Source organism: Sinohyriopsis cumingii, chromosome 15, assembly GCF_028554795.1.
Source record: "Sinohyriopsis cumingii isolate HCF-2022 chromosome 15, ASM2855479v2, whole genome shotgun sequence".
NCBI lineage: Eukaryota > Metazoa > Mollusca > Bivalvia > Unionida > Unionidae > Sinohyriopsis > Sinohyriopsis cumingii.
In genome coordinates, this window is record NC_142975.1 from 94,894,828 (window position 1) to 94,908,741 (window position 13,914).

Sequence of the window (13,914 nt, forward strand, 5' to 3'; positions counted from 1 at the left end):
CAAAAATCAAATAATTATCTCAGAACAATTAGATCTTAAAGCCCTGAGGAAAAAAAACCAACTTAAGTACAGATGAAAATGCAATTTTTCACAAAACTACAAAAACTAATAACAACAAAAATAAATAAATTCATGCTACTGCTACAATGTTCATCCTTGTCATTACTCTATTTCTTCACAAACAGTCTGGCCTTGGCTTGACTTGCCATAAGGACTTAAGTGCTGAAGCTCTTCATTTGATCCTCAAACACACATTAGGTTCCAGTGTATCCCCTAGGGGTGCGAAACTGAGAGTCAAAACTCTCCTTGGTGTCAAAACTGGGGGTCAGGCTGAGTTAAAAAAAAAACCTTTGGTATCAGAACTGGGGGTCAAATAAAAAATTTGGGGGTCTCTGAGGTGCAAATGAGGGTAAAGGGAAACAATGTCATTAACTTTATCCTTAACTGCTCCATTGTGTTCACATGATAGTCCAATTATGTTTATCGAAGTCCATATAAATTTTTTAAAAAAATTTTAAAGAAGATTTTTGTACACCTTGTCTAAGACATCATATGCACATGTTGACCGACCATGGGAAAATTAAATCTACCAACTCATCCAAACTTATTACCTATACAGCTAAAGTAACTACCAAGGATCATAAGGTGGGATGAGGGGGAAAGAGACTAACCTTACGTTGTCTAACAAAGTATTGCTAAAACTGAAAGAGAAAGAACTCCTTAATCACAACTGAGTGAGGAAGAAACAAGATCTGGTTGAGTCTGCACCAGAAACTTTTTTCCAAACTGGAAAGAAATTTAGAGTCACCAGAACCAGAAGGTTTGGGACACAGTTAACTGTGCAAGATACAGTATAGTGCATTTACTACTTTGTGGCAAGACCAGATATCTTAATCTGCTGTAGCCTTAATCAACAGCTGAGAGGGGGCTGAGGATCTAAAGGGAGGGGTTACAACATCAGCCTGTTCTTGATCAAACTTTTGTTGATCAGTGAGGACAGTAAGGATGTCTTTATCTTGCACTCTCACCTGAGAGGCAGACTACATGACCCAATGTCTCTTTGTTGCAGGGGAGATAGAGACAGGGAAGGAACCTGAACCGGTAAACACCTTTGTGGAGTTAATGGAATGGCCTTCAAAGTGGATTCAGCTGGTGGTGATTGTGACTCTCCACCTGCCTAGAACAACTGGAGGAAGAGGGTCTACCAGACTTATTTTTTAACCTGATTTCACTAGATGATGTGGGTCTATGTCCTGTAGCAATGACCACACCAGCATGCGGACAAAGACCAAAAGACCATGGCTGCATGTAAGAAAAGGGTCAACTGCTTCCCTGTGGTGGAAGGCAGCACATCCTGTAAGGATTTAGAGGGATAATAGGAAGGGCCGATCTGATACCCTGCCCTAATGTGGCATCTGTAATCAAATGTCCAGTCCCACATAGGATAAAACAATAGTCTGATCGAGGGGGATTTGGCATGATCCACATCCCCATATCACTGGGCTACAATGACTGTTTCCCATTCTCTGGTTAGCAGTTCCTGGTGTCTGGTCACTGGGAAAAAAACTTTCAAGTGACTCAGATTGGTACTAAGAATCTTTCCTAGATCTGACTGACTTAGACCTGAGCTCTCCCATATTGGGGGGGGGGGACTTGATCTAGTTGCGTTCAATGTACCCCAAAACTTACAGGTGCTGCTTCCCCCATGGGGCAGGGATGATTCATTTTCAGCCTGCACTGAAATGATGGCAAGTAGAGGGTGGTGCTCCCTTCTCACAAGAGGGTGCAATTCACTCTGCCTGTCTGGATGAAAGAGGGCACTGCCAACAGCTTAGGTGGCACTCACCACTTTTTATGTAATTTTGAGAGAGTGACCTATGTAAGATGAAGTTGTTAGCAGCAGGGAAGTTGTACAGACCAGGTGGCTCAGATAAATTTAACCCTCCCACCAAACATTTCTCCGTAGAAGCCTCAGATTTCAAAAATAAAGCCTCCTACGCAAATTAATCCGCAAAATTTCAACCCAAAGTGCATTTTCAGGCATAAAAAAAAACAGCATTTTTTTTGGGGGGTATTGTAAAATTTGTTTGTGATTGCAAATTCCGACTGCGGATACTAATTTTATTTCACAATAAAACAATATAGTTGAAAATAAGATGAGTCGAAAAGTTAGCACAGTTGGAGAGCCTCAATCTGCTAGATTAGCGCGAGATCAATTAGCGGCATTAAAGAAGCTAATTCCGACAAAACGATTATTTAAGAGAAATGTTCGTGGTTACGAAGATATGCAACATGGAATTTCAGAAACTTCGGCAAAATGGTTGAAGCCAGTGACCGGAACAATTGAACAGGTTGTATATGGCGACGAAAAAGATCCAGATATCAAGAAACGCGGAATCTTTCCTATGTTGAAAGGTATTGAGGATCAATCACGAACATTACCCGAGCGATTAGCAATAGCAGCAGTGGCGCAACAACTTGCAATTGCTGATGGAGGAAAACCTGGAGATGGAAAACCGGGAGGAAAAAAAATCGCAATGATAAAAGGGAAGTTTAATATTGATAATTTAAGAGAAAATTTCACCGATGAGGGATGGGAAATAATATCGCAGCCCCTCTCGACATTGTATAATATAGATGAGGTTGGCCAATTTGCGGAGGAATATTTTAGTGGTCGAACTGAATATTTGACTGCAGTGGGAAAAAAAAGATATGCAACTCGCGATAGTTGGTATGATATGGTATATAAAATTTACACACAAACAACATCAATAAGGAAGACAACGGATCCGCGTTACAGAAGATTTTTAGAAACAGCAAGAGATACACAAAGATTTAATAAGCAAGAGGCGGAAGAAAGAAAACAACAGGAGAAAGAAAGAAAACAACTGGAAAAAGAAAGAAAACAACAGGAGAAGAAGGAAAAAACTAAAAAACGAGGAAGAAAAGCAGCACCACAGGAAGATATTCAACCACAGGAGCCAATATTTCAACCAGAGGAATTAGGAGCTAGACCAAAAGAAAAAACTCCACCTCAGAAAAAGGAAAGAAAACCAAAAAAGAAAAAAGATCAGAGTGATGAACCGATAATTGTACCCGAATATAAATCATCACCGGCTAGTAGTTCGTTTACAATTGATCCTAGTGTAACAGCGGATAATTATTTGAATACAAACAGGTTGTATTTACTTAGCCACTATGATTCAGTAGTTCAAATGGCTGCGGATGATTCTACGGAAAATAAAAGATTCTTTTTGCGAAAAGAATTTGATGCTGATAAATTTAAAACTGTTGATTGGTATGCGATAATGTATTTTGGTAGTTTAGGAAAACCAGTAAGATATTCCGATGAAGATTTTGGGAAATTTATATCGGATGTTGGTAATTACAGAACAGAGTTATCAGAGGGAAAAGCAATAGCAAAAGCAATAGCAAGAGAATTTTTAGCAACACCTAAAAAGGATATTCCTGCATCAGCATACTCCTACCTCGATCCATTACCTACAGATGTTTCTACTTTATCACAACCTCTTCCTCCTCGTCCCACTCCTCTTTCATTACCTACAGGTAAGGAAAGTTCGCCACCTGAGAGAAGTGGTACTTCTGAAAAGGCTCAACTGAGTAATCTTCTTACTATAAGGGAAAAATATCCTAAACAAGATAGTCCTACAAGGGATTTGCCACCGAAGTCATCGTCATCAGGGACATCTTCAACGCCGTCAGACGATTTATTTTACGTAACACCATTACAATCTCCAGAAACAAAAAAAACAGGAAGTGGATATTCAGTTTGTCCCGATAGTGTTGTCAACGATGTATCTCGCCTTGAAGTATTAATCGGAGGAAAGCGAGCCGGAAATAACTCCCGTGAGATAGTCAACGAAGCATCAGATATTTGTCAGCGATTATTCCGTGGTGGTATCATCGATTCTCACATTTATAAAGAGTTTGTCGATGAACTCATCGATTAAATCAACACAATTGAAATAATATGATTATTCACAAACATCAACGCAGACCTAATCAGGTCCGCATAGTAAACTCTCGATTGCCAGTATACAAATATATTCACGGTAATGGATTTGGCGATATCATTGGAAGTCTTGTCACGCGAGTAATACCTAAAATTGGACCAATGGTAAAACAACTAGGATTAAAAGCAATAGGAAAGATAGGTGAGACTGCTGTTTCTGGTATCGGTAATTTGGCCAGTAAAGGCTTCAACGCTATCAAAGATAAAATATTAAGTTTAGTACGTAAAAAGCAACCCGTCAAATTACCCATTACCAGCGAAATGCCACCTGAAGTCAGTAAGGCCATAAATGATGCGGCAAATAAAAAAATAAATGATCTAGCACAGGAAGCTGCTATAACAAATCTAGCACAGGAAGTTGCTAATACAAATCTAGCGCAGAATGTTGCTAGGACAAATCTAGCAAATACAAGTTTTGTTTCAGGTGATGGTCTTCGTTTTAGACGATATTATTAATAATAAATGTTCGCACAAGTGTCAAATGAAGTATTTGACATGGATGAACCAGTAGGTAGGGATACATCAGTGCGAGATTTCCAGTATTTCTCGTACGATGCAGTTGAGCCAGATTCAAGAAATCGAAAGGAAATACAAGTCCACGATACAACAAGATATTTTCTTCCATCTGAGGCGTATATCGAATTTGTTGGAAGGCTTGTTAGGACAAACGATACCAATTTTGGAGCAGATTTTGAAGTTGGGTTTGTTAATAATGGAATTATGGCACTATTCAAGAGCTTCACTTACATGATCGACGGAAAGGAGATCGAATCAATCACAAATAACGTTGATATAGCAACGACGATTATAGGATTAGCAAGATACTCTGATGATTTTACCAGATCGGCCGGTCCTAGCATGATGTTTGCGAAGGATAACTATGATCATCCTGGTAATAAACAATTTATCAAGAGACAACCAACTAATCGCGCTAATCCCGCTGTTCTCAATGCTGATGTTGAAGATATGATAATTGACCTTGATCCCAATTACAACCTTGGATTTGCCACACGAAATAAAATGTTAAAAGACGCCGAACGAAGATTTTCCTGTGCAATTCCGTTATCTCATATTTTTGGATTTTGCAGACATTTCAGAAAAGTTATTTACGGAGCGAAGCATACGATAGTTTTTGTTCGAGATTCCAATGATGATAGAGCCATCTGGCGAGATGCAAGTGCAGATCCCCTTGATATCGGCAAAGTTGTCCTTGAAAGAATTACCTTATGGATGCCAGCAATAACACCGTCGATGATCATAGAAGAAAAATTATTGTCATTTATGAATCAAGGTGGAAAATCCATCATGTCCTGGTTGACAACGATGACCGACTCCCTCGATATTGATATTAACGGAATATTTACCTGGCGAATTGCTTCACAGCAGGGATCCTCCGCGCCAAGACATATCTTTGTTGCTCTCCAAAACATGAATAAATACGATCAATTACATAGTCACATGATATTTGATCAATTCGAGGCAACAAACGTATCATTAAGAATAAATGGCCAACAGGAGCCATCCGAAGAAATAGCTATCAATTTTGAAAATTATTCCACGGCGCGCGCGTATCATCGATTGTTAAGTTTCATGGGCCGCGATCAAAATATTGATACCGGATTGCAAATATCACAACTAGATTTTAATACTTTCTATCCCATCTATTACTTTTCCCTGGAACATCTTGATTTGGTAAAGCAGTCGGTTGTCGATATTCATTTCAAAGCCAGAATTAACACAGGAGGAAACGCAAGAGCAATTGCAGTTATTCTTAGTGATAGAACGATGATCCTGGAGGGTATCAGTGGTAGAATGAGAGTTATCGACGCACCCGTAGAGAACATGTGATAAATTCTAAATTTAGATTAAGTGATTATTAATATGCCATACGATCACGTCAGCGTAACTCTGACTCCCGGTCAGGTGAAAAAACTTCATGCAGCAACAACAGCACGACGAGGTTTAAGTTTAACCTTAAAAAGTAATCAACTTCACGGTGGACCTAACAAACTATCGTTAACTAAAAATCAACACGGACATTTCACCAGAGCCAGATCAGCAAATACTGGTATTCGCCTAAATCTCTCAATAGGAGCAATCAGAGATATGATCAAAGTAGGTGGTATTTTTCCTTTATTCGCCGCTATTCCAGGATTAATAGCTGCGGCGGCCCCCATGATTGCAAAAACAATAGGATTAGGTGCACTTGGAGGGATAGGTTCCGCATTAGGAAGAAAGGTCGTCGGAGGAAGATATCGCAAAAAAAAGGGAGGGATATTTCCGCTTCTTCCCCTTCTCACAAAATTATTACTGCCGCAACAAGGATCCGGCCTTTACCTAAGACGACCCCCGTACGGATCCGGTCTAAGTCGAGCCTACCAGCCTCAAATTTAGATTTAATCAGTGAAGCAAAAAAAAAGAAAATAAAATTTTTCAGAGGCGTATTTATGCGAGATCAACTACCTAACAAACCGAATCCCACCGAGACAGGAATAATAAATCTTGATAAAAATTCCGGCCCTGGCACTCACTGGGTTGCTTACGCGATTAATCCTCGCGAAGTTATTTACTTCGATTCGTATGGATTAGCACCACCAAATGAATTTATCAAATACGTGTCAAAACTAAAACTTCCGGTTTGGTATTCAACACTTCCAACACAAACATTAGCGGATCCACCAATATGCGGTCCGGAGTCAATTAATGTCCTTGATGCAATTTCAAAATCATCTCGTCCTTATCGCAAAATTTTATTTGAATATACCGTAGATAAATATCATGGTTGACATTTACGGTAGGTCTCTCTTCAGAAAAGAAAAAAAAGACGTAGTCGACATTGATACATCAAAGTTTGCAACCAAGAGTGATATTAACAATCTTTTATCACTGTCAGAAGTTGATCCTGGTGAAGTTGCTGTATTTCAAAATACAGAAGGGCGATTACAAACTAGTAACGTTAAAATAACTGACATAATCAAGCGAGACGAATACCGCGATCACATTAGTCAATTTACTCGCCAATCGGAGATGGTATTAAAATCTATTGCTGATATCGCCGATATTATAGCAAAGTTACCCCTGAAGGCCGATAAAGCATTACACGACGATCTTCAGGACAGAATGACAAAAAGATTTAATAGGCTAAATAACGACCTTAAAAAACTTGACGATGTTTTAGATAAATTTAGCAAAAAATTTGACGAGAATATAAAAACATCCAGTGATACTTCCTCCGCCGCAAACGAACTAGCAAATAAGAAAGCCGATCAAGCATCACATGACGATCTTAGCGAGAAAATAAAAAAAATCAACGAGGAAATTACTAATATTCTTGCCGAAATTAACGAAGTAAATATCTCGATGAGTCAGAAAATCGATAAAACATCAATCGACGATCTCAACAAAAAAATAAAAAAAATCAACGAGGAAATTACTAATATTCTTGCCAAAATTAACGAAGTAAATATCTCGATGGGTCAGAAACCATCGATCGACGATCTCAACAAAAAAATCAACGAGGAAATTATTAAACTTGGTAATGTTGTTGTTCCTGAATTTACCAAGGGGATTAACGTGATGCAAGGACAAATAAAATCCATCAACGATGAAATTAACGTGGTACGTGAATTAGCGCGTCAAAAAGTCGATACATCAACGTACGATGAAAAAATTCGAGATTTAAACACGAAACTTCTTGTTGCAACAGCAAAAATTGATCAATCCGCCGATAAAACTGGTCACGCCACTGACGTAAAGCAATTAGGTAAAGAAATTGACGATATCAACACAAAAATATCGTCAATGAACCTTGGAAGATTATCGCGAATTTCGATACCAGAAAAAGCAGAAACAAATAATGTTACCTGTAGTGTACCATTTGTTGTAGAGACATATAAGGGTATATGGACACCTGGTATTGACCCATTTCCCCTTCAAGCGCCAATTACGGGTATTTATCGAATATATATTATCTCCAGGATAAAATTTAATGCAAAAACCACTAATGCAAATTTCACTGAATATTATCCCGGTTTTATTATTGTACCCTTAGATGAAGGGCAAGTATTTTTTATCGAACTGAAACCACCAGATAGAACCATAACAACACCAATTCATTTTTTTGTAGTTTTCGAATATTTATCAGAAACACCACCAGAATTATATAGAGAATTATTTATATATGAACGCATCGGATTATCGATATAATCTTGCGCGATCATGGCAGGATTCGTTGCGAAAACAACTTGACGATTATCAGATAAAAATAAATAAATACCAGCGCAAATTAGTTATCATTGATGTTGCAGTGTACGCGGTATCAGCTGTGGTCGCTGGTGCAGGAATAATTCTATCCGCGGTAACAATGATAGCGCCAATCGTTGCAACAATAATAATCTCGTCAACAACAGCAATCGCGGGTGTTCTTAATATCATCGCGAAAAAAATATCATCGTGCACAAGTGAAAAGTTATCTTCGTACAAAAGTAAACTAACTAAGATCAATGACGCATACTCGAAGTTATCATTGTTACTTTCTGAAAGTCTCAACGATGGTATTATATCCGATCTAGAATTTTCTTCAATGATCAGTATTTACTCGGAGATTGAACAAATGAATATTAATAATGTCCGAGCTAGCCCAGATCGTGACAAACACGACACCGCCGACAACAACGTTAATATCGCTAAGTTCAACGAAACCCGAGTTTAGTATTAATTTCTCAACACCAATTAACGTTAGCGAAATTGCATTAACACAGTTGCGTGTCTACAACAGCTGGCCTAATGTTAGATCAAAATCATTCGGTAATTTGATGTCAAATAATTCACTAGTTTTTGCAAATAAGAATAAACCCGATGGAACGCCGGATTGGATCGTTGTTGGTATACCAACGGGCAGTTATGAAATTGATCAGCTGAATAATGAGTTTACCACTAGAATATCAAATTTAACCGGCGATGCTACTCCGGGAATAAAGATATCTTCACATGATCCAACATTGTCATCGATCATCGAAGTAAAATCGCCGTATATTGTTGATATTTACCAATCGTCGATTAGAACCGTATTAGGTTGGCCCGAGGTTGCACCTCTAGCAGAACCAAAGAAATCGGATGTTATTATTCCAGGTTGGTATGATGAAACCCTTCCAGAAATACCGGAACCAAAAAAGGAAGATTTTACAACCGACGAAGGATGGTATGGAGATATCAAACACAAACCTTTGATCCACAGCGCCATCAATCTCATGAATAACCACAAATTTAACCTAGTAATGTTCGCTTTCACTTTTATTAACGAAAGAATTCTCTCGTGGTTACCTCTTCCTAAAATCCCCCCAGATGTGAAAATCTTCGACGCTACCCACATTAACAGGATAATAGCCCCCATAGACGGTATCTTGGTAAGAAGAACACTAGACGAGTTTATTCTGGAGCACGAATTACAATTAAATTTATTGCGAGGATCATTTCATGAATGCATCCTAAATAAATCTAGTTCATGTAGCGAAATTATAAAGCACGTGAAAATTTTAAATCAACTTGCGAATGATATTGAATATTATCATGATATGTTTATTCGGGCGATAGTCGACGATATATCAATTGCCGAGTATGTTCTTCCTATTAGCAAATTCGAGTTGATCAAGAACTCAGGAGAAAAACAAAAATTCATGAGAGTATTTGAATTAACCGAGGAAACACTGCCAGATTTCAAATTTCCCAATTCTGATTTTGATGCGATGAGAAAATCCGTCACTGATACCATTGATGATTTATTTCCAAAATTACATGCTTCATGGACCAAAAAAATATATTCAGAATTGATTCTTAAACACAATAATGATCCTTCCAAACTTGGACGACATATCTCGCCGGGTATCGTTAATATAACGGATGTTATCGCGATTTATCTTCACGCGGATGTTGTCGAGGGTAGCTATAATGTTGATTCGTCAGTGTCGAATCAAGCGAATCAGGGTTTTATATTGTATTCATTTTCACCTAGCGCATCTCCCGGTTATTTGATAATAAAAGAACCAATGAATCCGTTTTACCTGCGATGTCATAATCGATTTTTGTCAAGAATAAATTTCAAATTAACGGATCAGAAAGGAAATTTACTTGATATACGAGGAGAAACTGTAAGTATCAATCTTTTGGTGAAATCGTGAGAATCTCTGATTCCTGATTTTTAAATCGCAAGTGAGATTTTCCAAATCTGTCTCCGTGGGAAAAAATGGGCGAAAAAAATAAATAAAATCCAGGGGAAATTTCAAAATTAATCTTTTTTTTTGTTTTGCGGAGATATTCAATTATTCTTCGTCACTCTCCGAATCAAATATTATTGGTACATAGGAGAATTTGATCCACGAATCAGCATCATAAGAAAATGTTGCGTTGTATTTTCCTTCTGCCACTCGTTTTACTGAATGCGAGTCAATAACGAAATATTTTGCTGCTGCAGACATCGATGTAAACGCGATTTCCTCACCTGTTGCTTGATTCACTGATTTAACAGTCCTCGAATAATTAGGAAATCCACGGTTATTACCAAATCTTGAATTTTCACTCTGGGTTACCGCGCGCAGATTGGAAAGTTTATTGTTAAGTTTATTACCGTCAATGTGGTCGATAACAAGTCCGATCTCTATTGGTCCTTTGTAGCATTCGAACACAAATCTATGATTCGAATAACATTCTGTTCTTTCATTTCTTTTATGGACTGTAAATTTGAGATATCCCGAATTACAAATACTACCAACACGTTTCTTTGTTTTGATGTTTCTGACATTACCATCCTCAGATGCTTCGTAACCTTCGATGATGGGATGCGATTTATACTCGCATGTGATTTTCATTGTGGGAATCGCTGATTTCATTTCCATATATGATATTCTCTTTGTTTAAATCGAAATTTGCTTTGAAACGATTAATATAATCTTCTTCGCATTTTATTACCGAGGAGGATCTTTTTTCATAATATCTCCGTAACTCACGATATTTTTTCCCTCCACAGGAGAAACATAATCGAGTCCTTCCTCGAATGCCAACTTGGCAAACTAAACATCGCTGTGGTCCTTTGTTACCTCGTCGAATTTCGTATATATGAGCGCCACAATATTCACCTCTACAGGATTTGTTACATGATTTTGTTGATCCAACTGTTATCCATTTGCATTGCATATTATAATTTAGATATTTGTCTAAAATATAATAATGGATTTATTTGATCTTGATGAGGCAGAATATATCATTCCTGAAGTTGATAGTGCGAAGAAGGAATTTTTTGATGATGGAGCGATTCATACCTGGTCAACTTGGAAAACTAACTTTGTTGATGCTACGATGAATCTGGAGCGAGCGAAGAAGATAATCGAACATATAAAAAACTCACACAAAGAAGAGAGATTTATTTTCGGAATAAAATTTATTGCACAAATGCCCGATGACATTTGGATTATTCGTGATAAACGAGATCCAGTACGTGGCGGTAAGAAAAATGTTGTTCTTGATAAAAATTCGAAACCAGGATTGTTATTAGGGATTGATGGTCCTTATTATGCTAGGGCGTATCCTTCTAGTGCTGTTGTCTATGGAATTTATCGGCTGAATAATAATCCTGATGTGAAAAATCTACCTGCGATGAGGGAATCGCCGATGATAAATTGTGTAGCTGAGCGAGTTATCGAACATATGAGGAATGCCCGTCGCGGATCTGGTCTGACTCAATTGAGATTGGATAAAATTAATTCATGGGCAAAGACAGTTACTGATGGTGCATCAATCGATGATGTTGCTGCGTTAAGTAAGAAACTTAAATTTCCTATCACAGTAAAAACGCTATCGGGTGAAATATTATATTCATCGCCGTATAATTCTCGAGGAACACCAATCGAAATTGTTGATCATAATTCACATGCGTGGAGTCAGTCGGTAATGATATTTCCGCGAGATCGTGTTGTTAAGTTTTATCCCGTGGAATCTGAGAAAGACAATTCCGATGCAATGTTTAGGTTTATCAAACTATTAGCCAAGTCCGATCCAATATCGATTTGGTTATTCTCGAGCGAAGAAAGATACGATCAATTTATCTTGCCACGCGGAGATATTTACCGAGATGAAATATTGCATGAATCGATGAAAAATATCGCGGAGAAGTATTCGTCAAATCCAGATCAGTTACTGACAAATTGCTTTACTGTTCCGTCTGTTGCTGCTCACGCTGCTAGAGAAAGAAATTCGTGGAAACCTACAAGAAATGAATTTCTCAATGATATTCAACTTAGCTGTATCGAATACGGCCATGGAGGATTATGGAATACCAAATACTATTTCGAAGATATGATTTCCGTTGATATGAGCGCATGCTATCCTGGAAGTTTCCTTGGGTATGGCGATTGTGCAGATTACTTTGCTAAATTTGGTCATCCAATCAGCGAGATGACGAGAGTTGCAATTAACGGACCGTTACCCGATTTTGTAATGACAGGATTCGCTCATGTTACTTCATTCGAACTTGCTGAAAATTTGCATAAAATTTGTTATATTTGGTTTGGTCGGCATTTATCTCAGCGAAGATGGGTCCCTACGGTATTGTTGAGATTTATGTTGGATTCGTCGATGTTAATATCATTGACGGTAAGTGAAGCAATTATATCGTATAGAAAGCAGACCGAGGTGTGGTTACCCACGGATTGTGATAACGCGAAAGATATTGGAAGAAAAATAATTGGTAAATTTACTCAAGGAGGATCAGTTGATCATAAACATCGCCACGCTAGGTTATTTATCAATGATGCTGAGATGGATTTTATTATTGCCGATACAGTATCGCGTGGAATATTTTGCAACAGAGAAAATATTATTATTGATGGAACGAAGTTAGGTACAGTGATCACTTATCTTGATGGAGAATCAGCACAGTATACTCATTTAAGATCATCAATGCTCGCTTATGTGAGTATTAATTTGCTGTCGATGATAAATAAATTTTCTGATATCGCGGTAAGGGTTGCAACGGATTCATTTTATATTGATAAGAAATATCAGTGCAGATTAGAAAATTTAATCACCGATGGTTCTTGGGGAACCTGGAGAATAAAAAACGAGGATATTCTAGATTATTGTGAGGACGCGGATGTAGAAGATTGCGATAAATTTCATAAAGATAAATGCGATGAAATATCAACAGCAGTATCAGTGTTTGATCCAATTTCACGAAACAAATTCGTTTACCTAAATGGTCCTGGTGGTAGTGGTAAAACAACACGAGCGATAAATTTATTTTCAAAATCTGATATGATCGTGTTGACTCCAACTCACAGACTAGCGAGAGAAATAAAACAACGTGGCGTTAATTCTTGTACGTATCATAGTTATTTCAAGTACAGCGGTGGATTGTGGGATTCAGCTCGAATGGGAAATAAATATATCAACAAGATTATAATATTTGATGAAATTTGCACGGTAAATTTAGTTGTGTTAAAATTATTCCTAAGTTGGTTGGAAGAGAAAAACACCGCAGTAATAATGTGCGGCGATCACGGCCAACCTGATCCTATTGATGGCGAATCTCCTCATAGATGGCTTAGAAATTTTGTGGATTATTATGAAGAGATTGATGCTGATTATAGATCTAATGATATTTTACTGACCGAGTTTAAAAAAATGATTCGGTTGCAACCTAATAAGTTTCAATGTGATGTGATGAGAAAAATAATTGATGAGACTCCGATGGATAATTTTCTAACTTTGTGGCGTCCAGATCATTTGATTGTTGCTAGCAGAAAAATTATTCGCGATACTATTCAGGAAATACTATTCAAACTTCATTGTGAGAAATTTCCAACATTGCAGGTTCCGTTGTGCTACAGGCC

General features: G+C 37.8%; 1 protein-coding gene across 5 annotated transcripts in view; it reads right to left on the reverse strand.

Annotated features, from left to right (window-relative positions):
* Positions 1 to 13,914, reverse strand: part of LOC149782345 (phospholipid scramblase 2-like) — an 89,976-nt gene that overhangs the window by 56,005 nt on the left and 20,057 nt on the right. The gene's annotated exons all lie outside the window — the stretch shown is intronic.